General features: G+C 48.5%; 1 pseudogene; it reads right to left on the reverse strand.

Moving 5' to 3' along the window:
• Positions 1 to 22: 22 nt before the first annotated feature.
• LOC123409636 lies at positions 23 to 12,573 on the reverse strand (annotated as a pseudogene).
• Between the last annotated feature and the right edge of the window lie 8,811 nt (positions 12,574 to 21,384).

The raw sequence follows: 21,384 nt of genomic DNA on the forward strand, positions 1-21,384 counted from the left end.
GATCATGTGGCAGCTCACAGAGTCAGTGGAGACATCCTCGACCATGGGTAATTAAGCCGCCTCCGACCCGCTTAGCCCATCCCAAGTCCAGTGTCTCCTGTCCAATCCATTTCATGTCATTGACCTCATACATTCTGTCCATGGTGAGTGGTGGCCGCCCACGTAGAGATGCCAGGAAATCCACCATGGACTCCATGTAATCTTTGGTCATGTTGCGCTTGGCCTCATGGATGAGAGCGATTGTGTAGGCAAGTGGGTTGCCGCATAGCTCTCCGACAGTTGTGTCCGCCACGGGGTAGAAGACCGCATTGCCGTAGAACCCATGCGGGATGAGCCCATGGTGCTTCCCTCTCCCGCGCGCGTTCATAGTGAACATTAGGCCCCCCGATGGTGGAGGTCATACTTGAGTGCCACCGTGCGGCAACGCCACATGATCGCCGTCACAAGCACGAAGCTTGTGGCCGGAGGGTCAGGATGTGTGGGGGCATGGTGGCTTCTTAGCACCGCGATGTCTCTTGGACAAAAGTTGAAGAAGCAGCCAACCATTTCTCCCGGTGGCGTTGACAATTAACATAATGTCATCTCCACTGCTGCCTGATCTTTGGAGGAATTCGCCAAACACTGGGTTTATGTGTGGCGGGATACGTGCTGTCAAGAGCTCCTTGTTCCACACTGGCAATACAATTTGTCAGGTGTCAACATGAGTACGGGCCAAGTCGACGATGCATTTCAAGAATTGGATACTGCCGTAGCCGTCGGCGATGCTGTGGCAAATGTGAAGACCAATTACAAATGCTCCACACCTGAGTTGGGTCACCTACTCACATACATTAACATGGAAATTAAGAAACATCAGTATAACTTTGATGGAGTACTAGTACTAGCAGTAAAACTTTTTTTTGCTCTATCAAGGCTCGAGTTAATTTTTTGCAAGCTCGTGTGACATAAAAAAGCATTACTCCCTCCGTCACGGTTTAAAAGGCGTGTTTGGAAATTCCCTAGAACCCAGTTGGTTATTGATTGACTCTGAGATGAACTGAAAAAAAGCATTCACACTACGCATGTATATAGAAGTACACTACAACGGAGTACTAATTAGCTGCTAGGAATAAATGCAATGCCCACTAAACTTTGTCTATTGTGAAAACGCACCTAAATTTAGTCGTGCCTTCTGAACTGTGATTGAGGGAGTACAATAGTTGCACCCATAATTTTTTTGTCCATAATGTACTACTTCTCCGTCGCTATAACTTTACATCTTCTTTTTCCGAGGCAACAACGTTGATCCGAACTCACCACCGCCAGGGACATGACTAATACTTGGGGTTGTAACTTGGCCGCCACTTGTCCCCCAAAAACATGTATTTAGAAGAAAAAGTCGTTGCCAAGTACCGCCTCCCATATGACATCTTGGTCAACATATATAGAGGTGATGCATCGAGCCGAAACTCCCAATGCGCACCCTTCAGACAGGGTAGTCAACAACGGAGTGACCGAAGCACCGTTCAGTTTCATAGGCACCCAAAGCTTCATCAATGCACATTGATGACAATAAGCACAAGCAATAGCAACTGTGTTTGCTACGATACCATGGCGAACAAGGAACGCCAACGTACGTCGTCAACCTCACCGTCCACGAGAATAGAGCGAGGCCGCTGCTTGCTTTACACAAACTTATTCATTAATTAAGCTATCACTGGATCCACCACCACACATACCATCCTCCATGGACAGCAAGCAACTGAACATGACAGCGGCCACAAGTTGCTACCTAATCATTCATGATGTATTTTTTAAGCGTGCGTGTTGACCCTTTGACAACCTAGGGGTTGCGAGTTATGACAACTATTAAGTGCCAGCGGATGTGATCTATTTTAGTTAATTTATGAAAAATGGTCTTTTTAGGTATGGCTATGTAGATATAACATATGTGATCTAGGTATAGTTATCCATATGTAGTGGGTTATATGATGTTAGGCTAAATTAATAAAATTTGTTAGATGTGAAATGTGTTTAGTTATCACTATCCGAAACTTCTTAGCATTGATTGTGAACAAATGTTTTAGGTGCTTGTAAAGTTGGTGGCCAAATTACATCAAATGATCTCCATACAAACAAAATACAAATCATACTAAAACAATGCACATACATTTGACCACTTTTCTTAATTAAAGAGCTCCTCGGATGTCATTTGACCACCAAATTTGGTAAGCACATAAAACATTTGGTCATAGTCCAAGCCACAAATTTTCAGATTTTTTTCATTGTTTTGCTATGTTTTCAAACGTGGGTGTGTGTACCTAGGGTATAGAATATGATTAAAAGTTCATTTTGCTTTGTCATTTTTAGTAACACAGAACCATATATTTATATTCAAATTACAGCTATAGAAGTGTATCCCCATGTCTAAACTAGGATGTATTTTGCAACAAAAAGACGCTAAGTAGGAAGAAGTAAATTACCATATAAGATATAAATAAATACTCCCTCCGTTCCATATTAACCGTCGCTCACCCTAACGTATGTAGCACCGTAATACATCTAAACACACACGTTTCAGCAACAATTAATATGGAACGAAGGGAGTAGTAAACCTTTCAAAACAATAAAGCTGATTCCCTTGCATTTACATTGCTAGTCAATCAATACCTATACTAATTCTAGACTCTCAATAAATTCTCACATTAATCAGAAATTACGAGCCGTTTATCTGGTGGGAGCAAGTTATTACGGTTCAGATTAACCGATGTACCTTATTTTTTTTTTAAATGGCTGATATTGCTTAATTCAGCCAAGGAAAAATAGAAGCCCCACAGTCCTTTCATCTCACGTTTGTAGAAATAGGAACCAGGCTCTATACGGCCCAACACAATTGTGACGAAGGGTTTCAATCGTGGCTGTGCACGCCCTGCAGCCCTTTCCTTCATGGGTAAATTAATGAGCACGCACATATGCCATGCCGCCGCCAGTGCCGACGAGATGATGCATGATGCCGTCACATGGACCATTCACGTCGAGCAGCCAACGTTGTCAGTGAGATGGTGACGTCGTCGCATGGATCGTGCATGCGCCGCTGCTGTTGTCGAAGTGATGGTGGTGCAATATAATCGTATGGATCCTACGCTGCTGTGCTGTTACTCGATCAGGTTTGCTTTCATGTAAAGCCTGTCCAAGGAGATATGATTTCCATCTCAACCTATCTACTATTCCACCGTACGTATTTTATCTCTTGGTTAAAAAAACACAAGGCGATCTTGCCACATGGATGGAATTTCTCTCCCCGGTAAGTAAGTTGGGGCATGGATATGGTGTGCTCTATATCATGTCCTTTCGTTGTGCTGTGCTCTCTCAGAATTCAATCCCCATTGTTCTCACGTATAATCTTTCCATCAAATACATGCTTTCTCTCTCCCGCAAGTATGTCTGGGCATGGATCTGGTGAGCTCTCGGAGATAAGGATCATCGATTTTATATATCATGTCCTTTCATAGTGGTCTGTTCTCCAAGAATTCAATCCGCAATGTTCTCACGTATAATGTTGGGATCATGGATATCAAGTCATATCAAAACTATGCCCATCAGATGAGCTTCACGAAAGAGTAAATAAGTACTAATCTTCAAAAGTTTGTGTTCTTTTACATGTCAAATTTTATTGCTTTCTTATTTTCTTTTTACAAACTGTTATCGAATTAATTTAGATATTCGAAGCTGTTTTTCTCCCGCTTTGCAAATAAAGATCAAATTTAAGTCGTTATAATTAGGATTCATGATATCAGTAGGGCTGATAGATTGTTCAGATAGATTGATATGGGAATCATATATTTTCAGCGATGCAAGGTTCTAAGTAATTGTGTGGTGATATGGCCAGTGCAATTAGCCATGAGAAGGGTTCATGAAAACTGTAGCTTATTAGTGTAATTTGGCTGCTATGTTAACCTTAAAAGTGATGAACTTATTAGTCTTGGCATGATACTACTTCATGAAGATGTGTTTTATTGGTACAAGCGTACAAGTTTGTAACATAAATATGCTACTATAAGTTGTTTCAGGGCACTATGATATATGATAAGTTGTTAACTCCATTCATCCAAGAAGGTTCACTCTATCGCTAATATATAATCCCTATGTAAAGAAATATAAGAGCGTTTACATCACTAAAGAGTCATTTAAACACTCTTATATTTGTTTACGAAGCGAGTATCGGATTAAACTGTGTGCATGGAGGGGTAGTAAACCACAGGGTTTTGTCCATACAACCTTGTGGATTGTGGTCGTCAACTCACACGGGTGAACCTTCATCGGGGATCGGCTCGGAACGACTGGCCCAAAAACAATGCACTGGCTTTCTTAACCATGTGCTTCATGAGGTATGTGGGTGAAATCACACTCCTCTCCATTTGTATTTCATATTGTCATAGTTCACTTACTGATTTTAGGTACCTGCACACAGAGTCGGGCCTTCAGCTGGGGCTAAATGCGTGTTTGAGAAAGTTTAAATGATTGTCATTTTCTCAATTACATCTATATAGTATCTGCCTTGCTAGGTTATAAATGCTTTCACCTAGATCAAAGTCCAGACTTCTTTCTCGGTATTGTTTAAAATATAGATTTTCCCAATGTAAACGCTAGGATTTGGGGAATGATCTTTGAGAAGAGTTAATAAATAACTTTTATTTTAGCAATATTTCCATAGTCATATGTGTGCAGGTTATTAGATGAACAAATTCTAAATAATCACAAAGCTGTTGATTGTCATCCACAAAGAAGGGAATGGTATTACAATTTGTTTGCAAATGGAGATAATATCTTTAGTTAAATTGTGCCATTAGATGTAATAACCATTTTAGTATTGTATTTCTGTAGCCCGCAAGTCAATTTTCTCAATTATACTAGACCGTGCGAATGTACGGGCTGACGACTAGTTTTAATAATTCCCTATAAGCATAATAGATAGATAGATAAATAACCTAAGGCTGGTTGTAATGGAGAGTATCATATACTAGTATCATGCATATGATACTACATCCGTAATGCATAGTATATCATAGAACAGTTCATTTATTGACATGCATGACACATAGTAGCACAACATTTAATATGATACGGTATCATAATATGATACTCAATCCTCTCTTTTTTCATTTAATTCTATGCCACCTCATCAAATATGCCTAGTTGATATACATGATACTAGTTATTATACTACCATTACGACCAACCTAATGCCGTAAAATTTAAGTGAACAGTTCAAGGTTAGGGAGCTACCTGCATCAAGAAGATGGGAACTCCTACAACAACCAAAGGGTTGCCCACCTCGCATAGCAGTTCTTTGACGCATGGGTATGGTGGCAGCGGCGCCGGCTTGCCGAGCTCATCCATGGACACGTCTGCCTCTGCCACGACAAACACGACACCTTCCTCATGTGAAGACGGTGGAGCCACACCTCTCAAAGCTTGCCGATATTTTCACCAAGTCCCTCGATCGACAGAAGTTCATCAAGATGAGGAAGAAAGTCGGAGTCCAAGCAATGAAGACACATCAACAAGGTTAAGGAGGTGAATGTAGTAATTAACCTAGTTATAGTCTAAACGTACACGTGTGTTTTATTTTAATTAGTATTGCAAACCGAGTAGGATTAGTAGTATTGTAAACCGAGTAGGATTAGCAGTAGCCTATGCTTAGCATATATATATGCGCCTACCCCAGCTCTTGTAAGATCAGATGAAAGCAAGAAATAAACGACATGACCGAGACGGTCCTCTAGCAATCCAATCGCGTGTGCTCGTGTTCTCGTGTGCGTCTCGCCGGAGGCGTGCTCGCGTGCTGCTACGTACGTGCATGCATGTACTAATCCTACGTAGTGGAAGGATCCATCCAGCTATTAGCCTACCAGCTTGCTAGCTTTGAACTAGCGTGTGCTGCTGCTCTCTCGTGAATTGATCTAGAGTTCAAAAGCCAACACCCCAATGCAGTCGACGACTAGCTTGCCCCCGGGATATTGTTGTGATGGGGGGATCGGGAGAGCACGAGAGAGAGAACAACCAGGGTTTTGCGCTGCTGAACTGCTGCAGCTTTTCGCGTTTGTATTCCTCTTATTCACCGATCGACCAGTGCATGCAGTGAGACTCGCTCAGCTACTAGATTGTGCCATCCCACGACCTCGAGCGCACTCCTGCCACTCCTACTATGTCGCCGCAGATCGCACACGGCGCGTCTTGCGGCCTAGACTAACTAACCAGCGAAAAACGAGTCTAACTGAAAGTGTAACTAACCTAGCTACGGCTACGGCTGCAGCGTTCTTTCTGACGAAACTGAAGAAGGGAAATAAACAGCAGGTAAATGGTGCGGCAGGATTAGGCTAACAATTCACCCCCTTAATTCTGCCACACCGATCTTCGCTCGCATCTCCACGAACTTGATCTTTCCCAGCGCCTTGGTGAGGATGTCCGCGAGTTGCTCATCAGTGCTGACGTGATCAACGATCGAGCTTGCTCTCTTCCAAACAATGACGGATGAAGTGATACTTGATGTCGATGTGTTTGCTCCGATCGTGGTGCACCGGATTCTTGCTTAGGGCGATTGCGGATTTGTTGTCGACGTAGAGCTGGAACTTCTCCGTTGATCTCCCCGTTAGGTCAGCCAGCTGGCGGCTGAGCCACACTCCCTGGCACGTCGCCACCGCCGCGGCCACATACTCCGCCTCGCAGGATGAGGTTGCGACCACCTTCTGCTTCTGCGAGGTCCAGGTGATCGTGCTGCCTCCGAGGAAGAACACCACGCCTAATGTGCTCTTGCGGTCGTCCATATCACCGCCATGGTCACTGTCGCCGAAGCCGACCAGCGTAGGGGCGCCAGCACCCCTTTTGTAGCTGCATCCATAGTGCAAAGTTCCTCTGATGTGCCTGAGAATTTGCTTCACCGCGGTCCTGTGCCGCGAGCTTGGAGCCTCCGACAGCCAGAGCGATGTCAGGGCGCGTGTTGACGAGGTAGCGCAGGCACCCTATGATGCTACGATACTCTGTCGCGTCCGCCGGCGGCAAACCATCCTCCTTACTCAGCTTGAGCCTCACCTCCATGGGGGTTTGGCTCGGGTTGCACCCGGCCATGCCGGCGCGCTCCAGCACCTGCTCGGCGTAGCCTCGCTGTGAGAGAGTGATCCCATTGTGCCCTTGCTTCACCTCTATCCCGAGATAGTATGACAACAGTCCGAGGTCGCTCATCTTGAACAAGTGCTACATCTCTGCCTTGAACGTAGCGATGTCGTCACCGTCTGTCCCTGTAATGATCAGATCGTCGACGTAGACGCCTACCAGCAGGTATGAGGTCTCGTTGCCGCGCCTGTACACGGCATGCTCCAAGGGGCTACGTACGAAACCGAGTTCACAGAGGGATGCGTCGAGCTTTGCGTACCATGCCCGTGGAGCCTGTCGGAGCCCGTACATGGCTTTTCTGAGCTTGAGGACGCCGTGCGGGTTGTCGTTGTTGATGAAACCATTGAGGAACGTCGACTTGACGTCCATGTGGTGGACGGACCAGCCAGCGTGCGCGGCGAGCGCGATCAGTACGCGCACCGTCTCCATCCGCGCCACTGGTGCAAATACCTCGTCGAAGTCCACCCCCTGGCGCTGGGCGTACCCTTTCACGACGAGCCTGGCCTTGTACTTGACCACGTTCCCGGCGGCGTCCTTTTTTAACTTGAAGACCCATTTAAGCCCGATCGCTCGTGACCCAGTGGGCAGTGCCGCCGGCGTCCATGTGTTGTTGTCGGCGATGGCCTTCATTTCCTCCTCCATCACTGCCCTCCACTCGGGGGTGGACAACGCCTCCTCGACACACACTGGCTCGTCTGCTGTGGCGAGGCACAGTGTCTCGAGCTCGTCGTCGTCGAACACTGGGTTGGGCGCCTCCGGAGGTGTGGGCACGGCACGCTCGCCAGGTACCTATACTTGGGAACTGCATCTGCGTCCGCTGCCGCGTCCAAGTTGCTGTCGCGTGAGGAGGGAGAGGGCCGTTCTCCTGTTGGCGGGGGCGTGGCGACCGCTGGTGTGGCGACCGCGGGCGACGCCTGCCTGAGAGTGTCAGGGGATTTCGAGTGCGTCCCTGTCTCCCCAGCGTCGATCACCTGCTCGCCTGTCTCGGTGCTGTACGTCACAGAGAAGGACGGCGACAGCGACTCGCCTCCTCCAACATCAGCTGTCCATGGCCATGCCCGCCGTTCCTCGAACACCAGGTCACGGGTGACATGCACTCGCTTTGCCGCCGGGTCGTACACCCGATAGGCCTTCGAGCCCTCCTCATACCCGATGAACACGGTGAGTACGGAGCGATCGGAGAGCTTGGTTACTCCGGCTCCTGTCTTCTTCATGTGGGCTATGCAGCCGAAAGTGCGAAGGTGTTCGACCGTGGGGCTCCTCTTGTTCCAGGCCTCGTACGGTGTCACGCCGTTGAGGCTTCTCGTCGGTGCTCTGTTGAGGATGTAGACGGCGCACTTGACCGCCTCTCCATAGAACGTGGCCGGCATGCCCATGCCTTTCAGCATGCACCGAGCCATCTCCACCACGGTCTGATTGCGCCGCTCGACGACGCCGTTTTGCTGCGGTGAGTAGGGCACGGTGGTGTGGTGCACGATGCCGCTCTTCTCACAGTAGGCCTTGAAATCGCTGGAGTTGAACTCGCCACCCCTGTCCGAGCGGAATGCGCGCAGGCGGCAGCTCTGTTTCGCCTCTGCGAGAGCCTGGATCTTCTTGAACCGGGAGAACGCCTCGTCCTTGGACCTAAGGACCTCGAGCCACATGTATCTACTATAGTCATCAACTACTAATAAGAAGTACTGATTACCGCCTGCTGTAGCTGGTTTGATCGGGCCGCAGAGGTCGGTGTGCACGAGATCCAGGGCGCGCTCCGATCGGTGCGGGCTCGCACGCGGGAACGCCAGGCGATGCTGCTTCCTGAGCGTGCATCCGTCGCAGATTTCGTCGACATGGTCCACCTGCGGCATCCCGCGCACCATGCCCCTCGTGGACATGGCCTTCACCGCTCGGAAGTGGAGGTGCCCTAGCCGTGCGTGCCACAGCCACGCCGGTTCGTCCAGCTTGGCCACCAGGCAGACCGGCATGGCAAGGTCTAGTCGCAGTACATACAGATGATTTGCCGTGCGCTTGACACGGACAAGGAGTTGCCGCTGTTGATCGTAGACGCAGAGATGTCCGCCCTCGATCACAGACCTGCAGCCCTTCTCATCAAGTTTTCCAAGCGAGATGATGTTGGCCCGCAGCTTAGGGATGTAGTACACGTCCGCGAGGACGCGCTGGTTCCCATTCGTGCAACGGAACATGACACTCCCCTTACCACTGATCGTGACGAGGGAGCCGTCCCCGAAGCGCACGGAGCCATGCACGGTGTCGTCGAGGTTGGTGAACGCGTCGCGTGCGCCGGTCATGTGACTACTGGCGCCGGTGTCCAGATACCAGGTGCCATGCGCTCCGGTGGTGGCCGGAACGACGTGCTCTTCGTTGAGGAAGACTGCCTGAGCGCGCGCTGGTACCTCCTGTACTTTGTTCGCCACGCCCGTGTCCTGGACCGGGCGTTCGCCCTCCTCGATGGTCGCCAGCAGGAGCGCTGGTGGCTCGACATCCGCCTCGGCGAGGTTCGCCGTCTCGCCTTGGTTTTGACGATCGCGCTCCGCCTTGCGGCATTCCCTCGCCCAGTGGCCGGGGATGTTGCAGTAGCGGCACTTGCCCTTCCGCTTCACTCTGGTGGGCTTCTTGCCGCCATCGCCTCGTCCACCGCTTCGTTCGCCACCCTGCGGGCGTGGGCTGGAGTGTCCCCTGCCGTCCTTGGCGGCCGAAGACGATCCCTGGCCCTGGTGTTGCATGGGGGCGTGCCACTCCCTCTCGGTGAGGAGTAGCTCACCAACCCCGCGATCGACGTCGTCCAGAGCATAGCTCTCCTCGACGGAACGGAGACGCCCGCACATCTCTTCGATCGAGAGCGTCCGCAGGTCGACGAAGGATTCGATGGCCAGTGCCATCTGTCTGAACTTGCGGGGCACCGCGTGCAGAAATTTAAGCACGGCGCGGTACTCTGACACAGGGTCGTTAAGCAGCTCCAGCTCGTTCACGATTGCTGTCAGACGAAGAGAGAAGTCTTCGATAGACTCACCATCGCGAAAGCGGATCTCTTCGAACTCGCGGCGACGGGTTTGTGCCTTGGCCTCCCGCACACGCTCACTGCCCATGCGCATCGTGCGCAGAGTCTCCCATGCCTCCTTGGCCGAGTCCTTGCCGGTGAGGGCACGGATCATCTCAGGAGGCACCGCGCGGAGCAGCGCGGCCAGAGCGGCGCGATCGTCGCGATCGCCGTCGCCGTACTCCACGGCCTCCCACAGGTCTTGTGCCTGCAGTTGCACGCGCATCACCATGGCCCAGTCGACGTAGTTGGTGCGAGTGAGCGTCGGGTATTGGGCAGAACCACCGATCTCCCTCACCGCTCGCTCGCGAACCACCAGCTCGCCATGACGCCCACGCCGTGGTGGAGGCGAGTGCGACACCTTACGTGGGCGCACTGGCGACCTGGAGCCGAGGCGTTGTGTGCCGTCTTCGGCGCCGCCGTCGTCTCGCTGCCCGTTGCCGCCCGCGTCCCGCTGGACGTCGCTGCCATCGCCTTGCTGCTCATTGCCGGCCAGCGCCTGGTGAACACTGCCACCAGCGCCCTGCCACGCGCCGCGCCCTCCAGCCATGGATGCTTAATGGCTCTGATGCTAATTGTTGTTGTGATGGGGGGATCGGAAGAGCACGAGAGACAGAACAACCAGGGTTTTGCACTGCTGAATTGCTGCAGCATTTCGCGTTTGTATTCCTCTTATTCAGCGATCGACCAGTGCGTGTAGTGAGACTCGCTCAGCTACTAGATCGTGCCATCCCACGACCTCGAGCGCACTCCTGCCACTCCTACTATGTCGCCGCAGATCGCACACGGCGCGTCTTGCGGTCTAGATTAACTAACCAGCGAAAAACGAGTCTAACTGAAAGTGTAACTAACCTAGCTATGGCTGCAGCTGCAGCGTTCTTTCTGACGAAACTGAAGAAGGGAAATAAACAGCAGGTAAATGATGCGGCAGGATTAGGCTAACACGGGAGCCTCCTGGAGACGGCCTGGAAGAGGGTAGTAGTGCAGCAACGCCTCCGCGTGGGCTGCCTTGATTGCCTTGGCGGCAGTGGCAGGTCACCCTTGCCCGGGGTCACCAATGTCGACGGCACGAAAGAACTCAACTGAGGGCTGCAGGTACTGCAGGTCTTTGATGTCATCAAGGTCGGAGAGAGGAAGAGTCTCCCGCAGGGTTGCTCGTGCCTCGGGTTTTCTCCGACGTGCTACAAAGGACGCCGGCCATGTTGGCAAATAATGTAACGTACTGTGTAGTGTAGCTAGTTGATGTACCTGTGTAATGGATACTGCGTTGTTGCTGTAGTCCAATTATATAGGGACCCTGATTTGGGGTCATGGTGCTTTTAGCTCTATTGCAAAAGCCCTCGCCACATATTGCCCTGCGCGATTATCCGGATTGCAAAAGCTCCATCATAGGAAATCTCAGGAGACATAGGAGTATGTATTTCCAGTCTTGAAAGATGTGCTTCAATATATTTCTTCATGTGGAAAATTTAAAATCAATTGCTTTGCATGTGATCAAGATCGAGACGAGTACGACTTGGACTAATTAGTACTACATCCGTTCCTAAATATAATTCTTTTTAGATATTTCACTATGGAGTGTATATAGACATACTTTAAAGTATAAATTCATTCATTTTACTTCCTACGTAGTTTGTAATGAAATCTCTAAAAAGACTTATATTTAGGAACGAAGGAAATAGCTAGCAGTACTACTGGTCAACTAGTGCCAAAAACCGTGTCATTACTTCTTTTTTAATCTATATATATAATATAACAACGATAGCACTCCACCTTGGGGCAGGCACAGAGCTACCGTATTAGCGATAGATGTAGTGTGATGTGCTATAGTAGCTAGTTAAGGTCTATTTATTACTCCATAGGCAGGAGCAAAGACTACTCCCTCCGTCACGGTTTAGAATGCGTGTTTGAAATTTTTTTGAAACCTAGGTGGTTATTGATTGGCTGTTAGATGGGATAAAAATAGCATTCACACTACGCATGCATATAAAAGTAGTACAATGAAGTACTCCCTCCGTCCGGGTTTATTGGGCCCTTGGGCGCTGGGAGCGTGTCCGCTCTTATTAGGCCCCACTCGATCCAGCTGCCAAAAGGTAGAAAAACGTTTCGTTGCTTTCTCGATCTTCCCGGCTGCCTTTCGTTTTCCCAGGCGTAGTAAATGTCCATCCGTTGCATGCAGCTATAGATACTCGTATGAGTCCTTCTCTTAGCACGACACCACGGCACTAGTTCCTGGAAAGAAACCAGCGGCTCGTCGGATGCAGCGCATTAGCATGCCGTCGCGACCGGAAGCGGAGCACAGCGTCGACGTCGATCCGGACGCCGAGACCCAGTCCGGGCTGGGCTTGGATGTGTCGCCGCCCGATCTCGTCACTGCTGGGCATGCAGAGCTCGACGCCGATGATGCATGGGGCAAGCTAATAATCAAAAAAATGGTGCGAACCTGCTCTGCAAAGCAACATGGCGCGAGTGGCAAAAAAATGGCACGAGCTTGCTCTGGCAAAAAATGGCGCGAGCTGGCAAAAAATGGCGCGAGCTTGCTCGTGCAGCCAGCCAATGCATCGATTGGGGGCATGCATGCGCCATGCAGTGTTTCAGCTTGCCAAAAAGTAGCAGCGCGCGCCTGAGCTGAGCATGGATTGCATGCGGGTCAAGGGAAATTTACATTAGCAATAAATCATGCATGGGAAATCAAAGAAGTAGGCGCTTATTCTAAGACATTAATGATGGAGTCTTGGTACCTGTAATCTGGTTGGGGGGCCTAATAAACCCGGACGGAGGGAGTAGTAATTAGCTGCTAGGAGTAAATGCAATGCGTCTTAAACCTTGCCTATTATGAAAATGCACGTAATTTTAACTGTGCCCTATAAACCGTGACGGAGTTAGTAATAGTATGCACGAAGCAGGAGTATCTGTGGGCATGAAGCTGGTCAATGCATGGTGTGCAAGAATTGCCGGTGGATAGGGAAATGGCAACTCATGTGTGTGTATGCATGCATGGTCCTCCCGGCCACGCGAGAACCAAACTCACACATTTTGGACAAGGAGAAAAATCCAACACCGCATGGGCTGCGCACATCCATCCATCCACATACATTCAAGGAAGTCTGTTGGGCATAGCCCTACCAGCATCGTCATCATCCTCCTTACGAACAAGGCAATGATAAAGATCGTTGGGCCCGGTCCGCTCATGGACGTGTTTCTCGTGTGTTGCTCTGTTTACGGTGCAAAAGCGGTGTGCCGCTTATACTTTTTGGGTTTATTCAGATTCTGCTTTAGGTCGTCTAGCTTATGTGTTCACATTTCTAGCTAACCGATGGTAGCAAGCAGTGCAATACTATCTTGGATTCCACATCGTCTCCTTTAGCGTCACCAGTTTTGAAGTGATATTCGTAGGAAAACCCCTATATAACAGCAATAGCATCGTTATTTTTGTGTAGGATCACAAGTAGTGACCTATTTATGATCGACGTGTCGATGTTATGATTTAAGATAATCAAGAAGACATGGAAGATATCAAATTTTGTTGTATTCCATATTTGGTTATAAAAGCTAGCTAGATCGGGCTAGCATTTTCATCCATGGAAATGAAGGCATCCAAACAAACACACACATTTTGAAGAAGAAGAAAAATCTAATATCGCATGGGCCGATAACATCCATCCAAATGCATTCAAAGGAGTAGGGCCCTGCCATCATCATCATCCTCCTTACGAACATGACGATGACAGAAATCGTTGGGCCTGGTCCTCTCATGGACGTGTTCGTCGTGTGTTGCTCTTCTTACGATGCAAAGTAGTACACTAATGATATATTTTTTATAATATATGCCTCTTATTAAGTTGGTCAAATTAACTAACTAGATACACGTGCCGGACTTATAAACTGAAACGGAGGGAGTAGCTAGTTAAGGTCTATTTCATACTCCACCTTGGGGCAGGCTGGAGCGAAGACTACTGAGTACTTATTCGGTTACAGTTTAAAAGGCATGCACGTATATCTAAATCTTTAATTTAATTTGTATAAAATATATTATTAATAAAAATGATATCATTAAAAAATAAAACACCTTGAAGCAGGCAGGAGCAAAGACTACTACTAGTATTCAGGAGCATCCGGTTGAAATGGTAACTCGTGTGTGTGTATGCCTGCTCCTGCCAGCTTTTTGGACAAAGGAGACAAATCCAACATCACATGGGTTAAGCACATCCATCCACATACATCCAAGGGAGTTTGTTGGGCACATCCGGCCCTGCCAGCGTCCGCTCATGAACGTGTTTCTCGTGTCTTGCTCTGTTTACAGTGCAAAATCGGTGGTACACGAGACTGGGAGATATTTTTTGATCATATTCGAAGCTACAAATTTTCAGATTTTTTTTCATTGTTTTGCTAGGTTTTCAAACGTGTACCCGGGTATAGAATATCGATTAAAAGTTCAACTTTCTTTGTCATTTTTTAGTAACACAGAACCATATATTTATATTCAAATTACACCTTTAGAAGTGTATCCATATGTCTAAACCATGATGCATTTTGAAACAAAGACGCTAAGTAGGAGGAAGTAACTGATCATATCTATACCTACCTAATAATAAAGATGCTATTGCTTCCGTCGGAAAACCCAACGCAACACTTTTATAAAAAAAAGCCCGTGTAATTTTTATTATTCAACCCGCGCTCCATCATTTATCTGTAACGCAAAAGGAAAAATCAATTCGCTGTAAAAAATTATACCCGTACGCATCGCCTCCTCCCGTCAACCCTAGGCCACCCTGGCCTGTGCCCAGGCAGCCGCCACACCACTCGCCTCCGCGGCCGACCTCAACCGCCACCGCTGTTGATCTCAACCGACCCGCCTCTGCGGCCGTACCTCTCCCCGCTCACTGCCCCCGTTGCGGCGCTCGAGCGCATTGCGTCGACCCTGGTCCACCCTGGCGTGTGCCCAGGCCGCTGCCACACCACTCGCCGCCGCGGTCGACCTCAACCATCACTGTTATAGATCTCAACCCACTTGTCTCCGCGTCCGTACCTATGCCCGCTTGCTGCCCCCGTTTCGGTGCTCGAGCACAACTTCTGGATCAAATCAATGCGACAGCTACAGTGACTGGGGATGATGCGTCTGCTCGATGCAGAACGACGGCGGCGCGACGAAGCGAAGTACTTACAGGTGGAGGCGGGCCTCCATGGCTCACACGGGGAACTCCGAGGTTATGGCGCGGCAACGGCGACTCCTTATGGCCAGATAGAGGCGCCTAACGCTTGCTCCCCTCATCGTATCCCCTCCTCCGGCAGGAACTCATCATCTGGTGAGATCCCCTCCCCATGCCTCCAACCGTGTGCCAAGCACCGGCAAGAAATTTTGTTTTGTGGGGATTTGTTTGCTGATGAATGAATGTATTGAATGTAAGATTGTATTGTTGTAGAGACAGAGAATGAAACACCACCTTCAGTTTGTCATTTGATCCCACATTCTCTACCCCATGAGTGAAATAAGATAACAGTCCATTGATCAATTCACGTAGCCTCTTTTGTTTTGCTTTGCTTGTCCCGCTCAATTTCTCATCATGGTGTAATTAACAATGGATCGGTTGATTTCTCAACAAAATAGGATAGGACTGACTACATTAGTTAGTTAGCTTATTATTTTAATAAATTAAAATGATTATAAAAAGACTAAAAGCGTGTGGTATTTTTTTCTCCCGTTGCAACGCACGGGCCCTTTTGCTAGTAAAATATAAATAAATACTCCCTCCAACTGTCGCTCACACTAATGTATCTAGCACCATAATACATCTAAATACAATGGTTCCAGCGACAACTAATACGAGACTGAGCGAGTAGTAAACCTTTCAAAACGATAAACCTGGCGCCCTTGCATTCACTTTGCTTGTTTTAATAACTAGCAAGGTGGCCCTCGCAAATGGCTTGTACTATCATAGTTTATTTTTGCCATTCTTTGTACTCTTGGACATAATTTGAATCTACTATTGTTGTAGTTGTATTTCTTCTTTCATTGAATATTCAATGTTTATCTGGTCTAACATATGGGTTTCACTTATGCGGTAACACACTAATGTTAGTGTTGTGGCATTTTGATCACGTGCATTAGTGCAATTAAAGTTTTGATTTTGGTCCTTTATTTTGCAAAATTTACAATCCTATTATATACTTCCTCCGTTTCTAAATATAAGACCTTTTAGAGATTGCACTATGAACTACATACGGATGTATATAGACACATTTTAGAGTATAGATTCACTCATTTTGCTTCGTATGTAGTCTATAGTGAAATGTCTAAAAGGTCTTATATGTAGGAACGGAGGGAGTAGTATATATCGAGAATATAGTAACTTAGGCCAAGAAAATAATTTTGGGAAATAATACACTTGCACTCAAAGGCCTTTGAGTTACCTATTTTCTATTCCCAATGTACCATCCCGTACATGTTCTGCCAAGAAGTTTACATCCCTTGTGCTAATTCTTCAACGGTCCATCCTAATTCTAATATAGAAACACACATCCATACCAGTAGTGAAGCTACTACATCCTCATCTTCATATTGATAAATAAGATAATGCATGCCGTATATACAGAGTCTGTATGCTTTGTTTCAAAACCATGAATCGCGTTGTTGATAATTAGAATTTCAAAACTATTGAACATACATTTCAGTATACAAATTCATAGTTTCGTGTTTTAACTATGGAGGAATCTAGTGGTGGTGAACTTCATTTTTGCTGAAGCCTACTGTCTTGTAGTCAAGAGTTGCTTTTCTTCAAAAGTAAAGATACATTACTTTGATCGGGAATGCTTGTCAACACGATTCTTCTTCTCTCATAGCATGATGCGCACCTGAATGATGGCCGCTGTGGACGTCTCTCATGTATGTGTACTGCGCCAAGCGCGTACATGCACATCGATGTTGGACCTATCTACGTCCGGCGCCTTGCCGGCAACAGACATCCAAACTTCAATATCCATCAAACATTATTAGTACCAGACTACATTTTTAACAAATCTTCACCGATGCAACAGATCATAGGTTTTCATCCTTCACATCTACGGCTACTTCTAATACATGTCGTTGCCAAAGCCGGCGATCGAGCAAGGAAGATGAGAAGAGAGTGAGCTGAGAGAGAGAGAGACGAACTGAAGATTGGTTTTGTCAGCTGTTGACTGCAGCCGTTTTTCTGTCACTGGCATTCCTTATCATCTGTTACAACCAACGGCCCCTTCTCCAACTAACTCCCGACGGGATCGCCATGATCCGTGAAGATCGCGTCATCCCACGACCGCATCACACGGCGACTTCGTCCCATCGGGAGGGAAAAGAGGGCAAAAGAAAAACTTGACGAGGGACGTGCACACCTGCACTCCACTCCTACGTTATTCGACAGAAAGAAAAAACCTTATGCTATCGCACGTGAGATTAGAGAAAGCCTAATAATTCACCCCCTTAATCTCACTGCTCTAAGCCGATCACACCAAGCCTCTGTCTCATCTCTATGAAATGGACCCTCCCGAGCGCCTTTGTGAGTGCACCAGCTAGTTGATCTTATGTGCCCACATGATCTATCTCCACCTCTCCTTTGTCCATGCGGTCTCTGATAAAGTGAAACTTTACATCTATGTGCTTGCTTCGATCATGGTGGACAGGGTTCTTGCTCAGGGCTATAGCCGATTTGTTGTCCACTAACAGCCTGAACTTCACTGATGTTGCTCCTGTCAAACTCTCCAACAGCCTGCTCAGCCACAGGCCTTGGCAGGTAGCAGCAGCCATCGCAACATATTCCGCTTCACAGGAAGAAAGTGCCACTATCTTCTGTTTCTGTGAGCTCCATGTGATCAGATTCTTGCCCAAGAAGAAGACATTCCTTGAGGTGCTTTTCCGATCATCGGTGTCGCGGGCGTGGTCACTGTCACTGAACCCGAGCAGATCAACGCTTTCTTGTCCTCTCTTGTAGCTGCAACCGTAGTGCATAGTTCCCTTGATATACCTTAGAATCTGTTTCACTGCTGCCCAATGCTGAGTGCTAGGCTTCTCCATGAAGCGGCTGACGATCCCCACCGAGTGTGCAATGTCAGGGCGTGTGTTCACCAGGTAGCGCAGGCTCCCAATCACATTGCGGTAGAGAGTGGCGTCGAAGGAATCCTCCCCATCTTCTTTCTTCAGCTTGAGACGACAGTCCATTGGAGTGTGACAGTTGTTGATGTTGCTCATGTCTGCTATCTCCAGTACTTTGCCGGCGTAGTTCTTCTGACTGAGGGTGATGCCATCGCATCCTTGCGTCACTTCTATGCTTAGATAGCAGCTCAGCTTGCCAAGATCGCTCATCCTGAAGAGTTGTAGCATCTGCTGCTTGAACGAGGCTATATCATCCACATTCGTGACTGTGATGATCAGATCATCTACATAAACCCCTACAAGTAGATATGAGAGAGCATCACCTCGCCGGTAGACTGCGTGCTCCAGGGGGCTGCGAGTGAACCCAAGGGCAACCAGTGACTCATCCAACTTCGCGTACCACGCGCGTGGTGCTTGGTGCAGTCCATACAATGCTTTGTGTAGCCACAGTGCACTGTCCTCCTTGCCGGCGACCTCGTACTCGGGCGGCTGAGCCACGTAAACTTCTTCTGTGAGATTGTCGTTCAGAAAGGCGGATTTCACATCCATGTGGTGTACTTCCCAGCCAGAGTGAGCCGTTAGAGCCAACAACAGTCTCACCGTCTCCATGTGAGCTACGGGAGCGAACACTTCCTCAAAATCCACCCCCTGTCGCTGAACATACCCCTTTGCGACGAGGCGAGCTTTCTGCTTGACGACGTTGCCCGCCGGATCGCGTTTGACGCGATACACCCACTTGAGTCCGATCGCCTTGTGCCCTGCTATGAGCTGTGCGAGCTCCCATGTCTGGTTGTCGATGATGGACTGCATCTCCACGTCCATGGCGAGCTTCCAGTCCCTGCCGCCGAGGGCTTCATCTACGTTCCTGGGCTCCTCGGCGCTGAATAGACATCGGACTAGCAAGCAGCGCTCAAATTGCTCTCGCACTGCATCCTCCTCTGTCTCTTCCATCACGCCTGACAGACACCTGTAGCGTACTGGCTATCCGGTCACCGTGTCGCATCCGTCATCATGCGACAGAGGCATGGCCCAACACCCTAGTTGCTCCGCTATGGGAGTCACCAGCTCAGACTGTGGCGATCCCGAAGATCCAGCAGTGGGAGTGGCAGCCTGAGGCTCTTGCGGCGTCCCCAATGTTGGTGTGGAGGGTGTCGCCGCGCTCCGTGGCGTGGCCGGCGAAGATGTCGAGCCGTTGTATACTTCATGGACACCGTAGTCCGTGGTGTAAACCATGGTGAAAGTCACCGGGGGCCCTTGAACTACGCCCGTGCCTTTGCTGCTCCAATCCCAGGGTTTGCTTTCCTCAAATACAAGATCGCGGGTTACCTGGACCTTACCGGTGGCCGGATTGAACACGCGATAGGCTTTGGATCCATCTTCATATCCCACGAACACCATCGGCGTTGATCGACCACTCATCTTCGTGATCCAGGGCCGACGAGCTTGACATGAACCGTGCAACCGAATGTACGGAGATGATGTACATTTAGCTTGCGCCCGTGCCAAGCTTCATAGGGCGTGACGCCGTCCAGGCTTCTGGTGGGTGCATGATTCAGGAGGTAGACGGCAGTCCTGACTACTTCCGCCCATAAGTACGCCGGCATTCCCATGCTCTTCATAAGGTACCGTGCCATCTCCACCACTGTTTGATTGCGCCGCTCGACAACTCCGTTTTGTTGCGGCAAGTATGGTGCGGTGGTGAAGTGCTTGATTCCGTTGTGATCGCAGTACTCCTTGAACTCAGCGAGTTGAACTTGCCGCCGCGGTCTGATCTGAACGCGCGCAGCTTGCACTGACCGACAGTCTCAGCCATGGCCTTTATCCTCCTGAAGCGCTGGTACGCTTCGTCTTTGGACTTCAGTAGCTCAAGCCACATGTAGCGGCTATGATCATCAACCACAAGGAGGAAGTATCGGTTACCTCCAGGGGTCACAGACAAGATCGGCCCGCACAGATCTGTGTGTACAAGTTCCAGGAGTCCTTCGGCACGATATGTAGTGGCATGAGGGAACAGTGCTCGGTGTTGCTTTCCCAGAGCATAGCTATCGCAGTACTCCTCCACTCGATCTATCATGGGCATGCCCAGTACAAGTTGCTTGGAAGACATGGTTCGCATCGCGCGGAAGTGCAGATGCCCCATTGATAACTGATACGTCTCCAATGTATCTATAATTTTTGATGGTTTCATGCTATTATCTTGTCAAACTTTGGATGTTTTGCATGCCTTTTATATATTTTTTGGGACTAACTTATTAACTCAGTGCCAAATGCCAGTTCCTGATTTTTTTCCATGTTTTTGACCCCTTTCAGAGGAGATTTTAAAACAGAGTCCAAACGGAAAAAAATCCCCGAAAAGATTTTTTTCGTAACGGAAGAATATCGGGAAGCTTGAAAGCCAAGGCAGGAGGGCCCCAGGGGCCTCACAAGCCCCCATCCCGCGGCCAGGGGGGAGGCCACGGCCCACCGGCTTGTGGCCCCCCTGGGTGCCCTCTTTCCTAGGGGTTGCGCCTATATATTTCCTAAAAATCCCAAAAAAATCAGGAGATCGTCGAAAGTACTTTTCCGCCGCCGCAAGCTTCTGTCTCCGCAAGATCCCATCTCACTACAAGGAATATGCTAATACACGACGTTATATTTTCGTTGCTACATCGTCACGGTTTTTAGTTTACGACGATCTCACGACGAAAAACCAAGCGTCGAAAACGGAGCGTCACAAATGAACAACACCGACGTTTTGATCGAAATCGTCGTAACTTCTACGACGATTCCTGGATCGTCGTAACCTTTACGACGATCCTAAATCGTCGTTGACAATATAACCTAGTCCTACGTGGCAAATTTACGACGAAATCAAAACATCATAGTTGAAATCAGCCCAACCCATTTCAATTGATCACATGGGCTGGTTTTATTTTTTTGGGCTTTTTCTTATTGGGCTTCTTTTTGGGCCTTAGCCTATTTACACCCACTTTAGTATTTTTTTCGAATTTTTTTGTATCATTATAATTTGGGCCCTGCCCTTTTAATGCCCAAATACATTTGGTCCAGTTTCAGTTTTGGGCTTTTGAAT

This window comes from Hordeum vulgare, chromosome 7H (genome assembly GCF_904849725.1).
Source record: "Hordeum vulgare subsp. vulgare chromosome 7H, MorexV3_pseudomolecules_assembly, whole genome shotgun sequence".
Taxonomy (NCBI): domain Eukaryota; kingdom Viridiplantae; phylum Streptophyta; class Magnoliopsida; order Poales; family Poaceae; genus Hordeum; species Hordeum vulgare.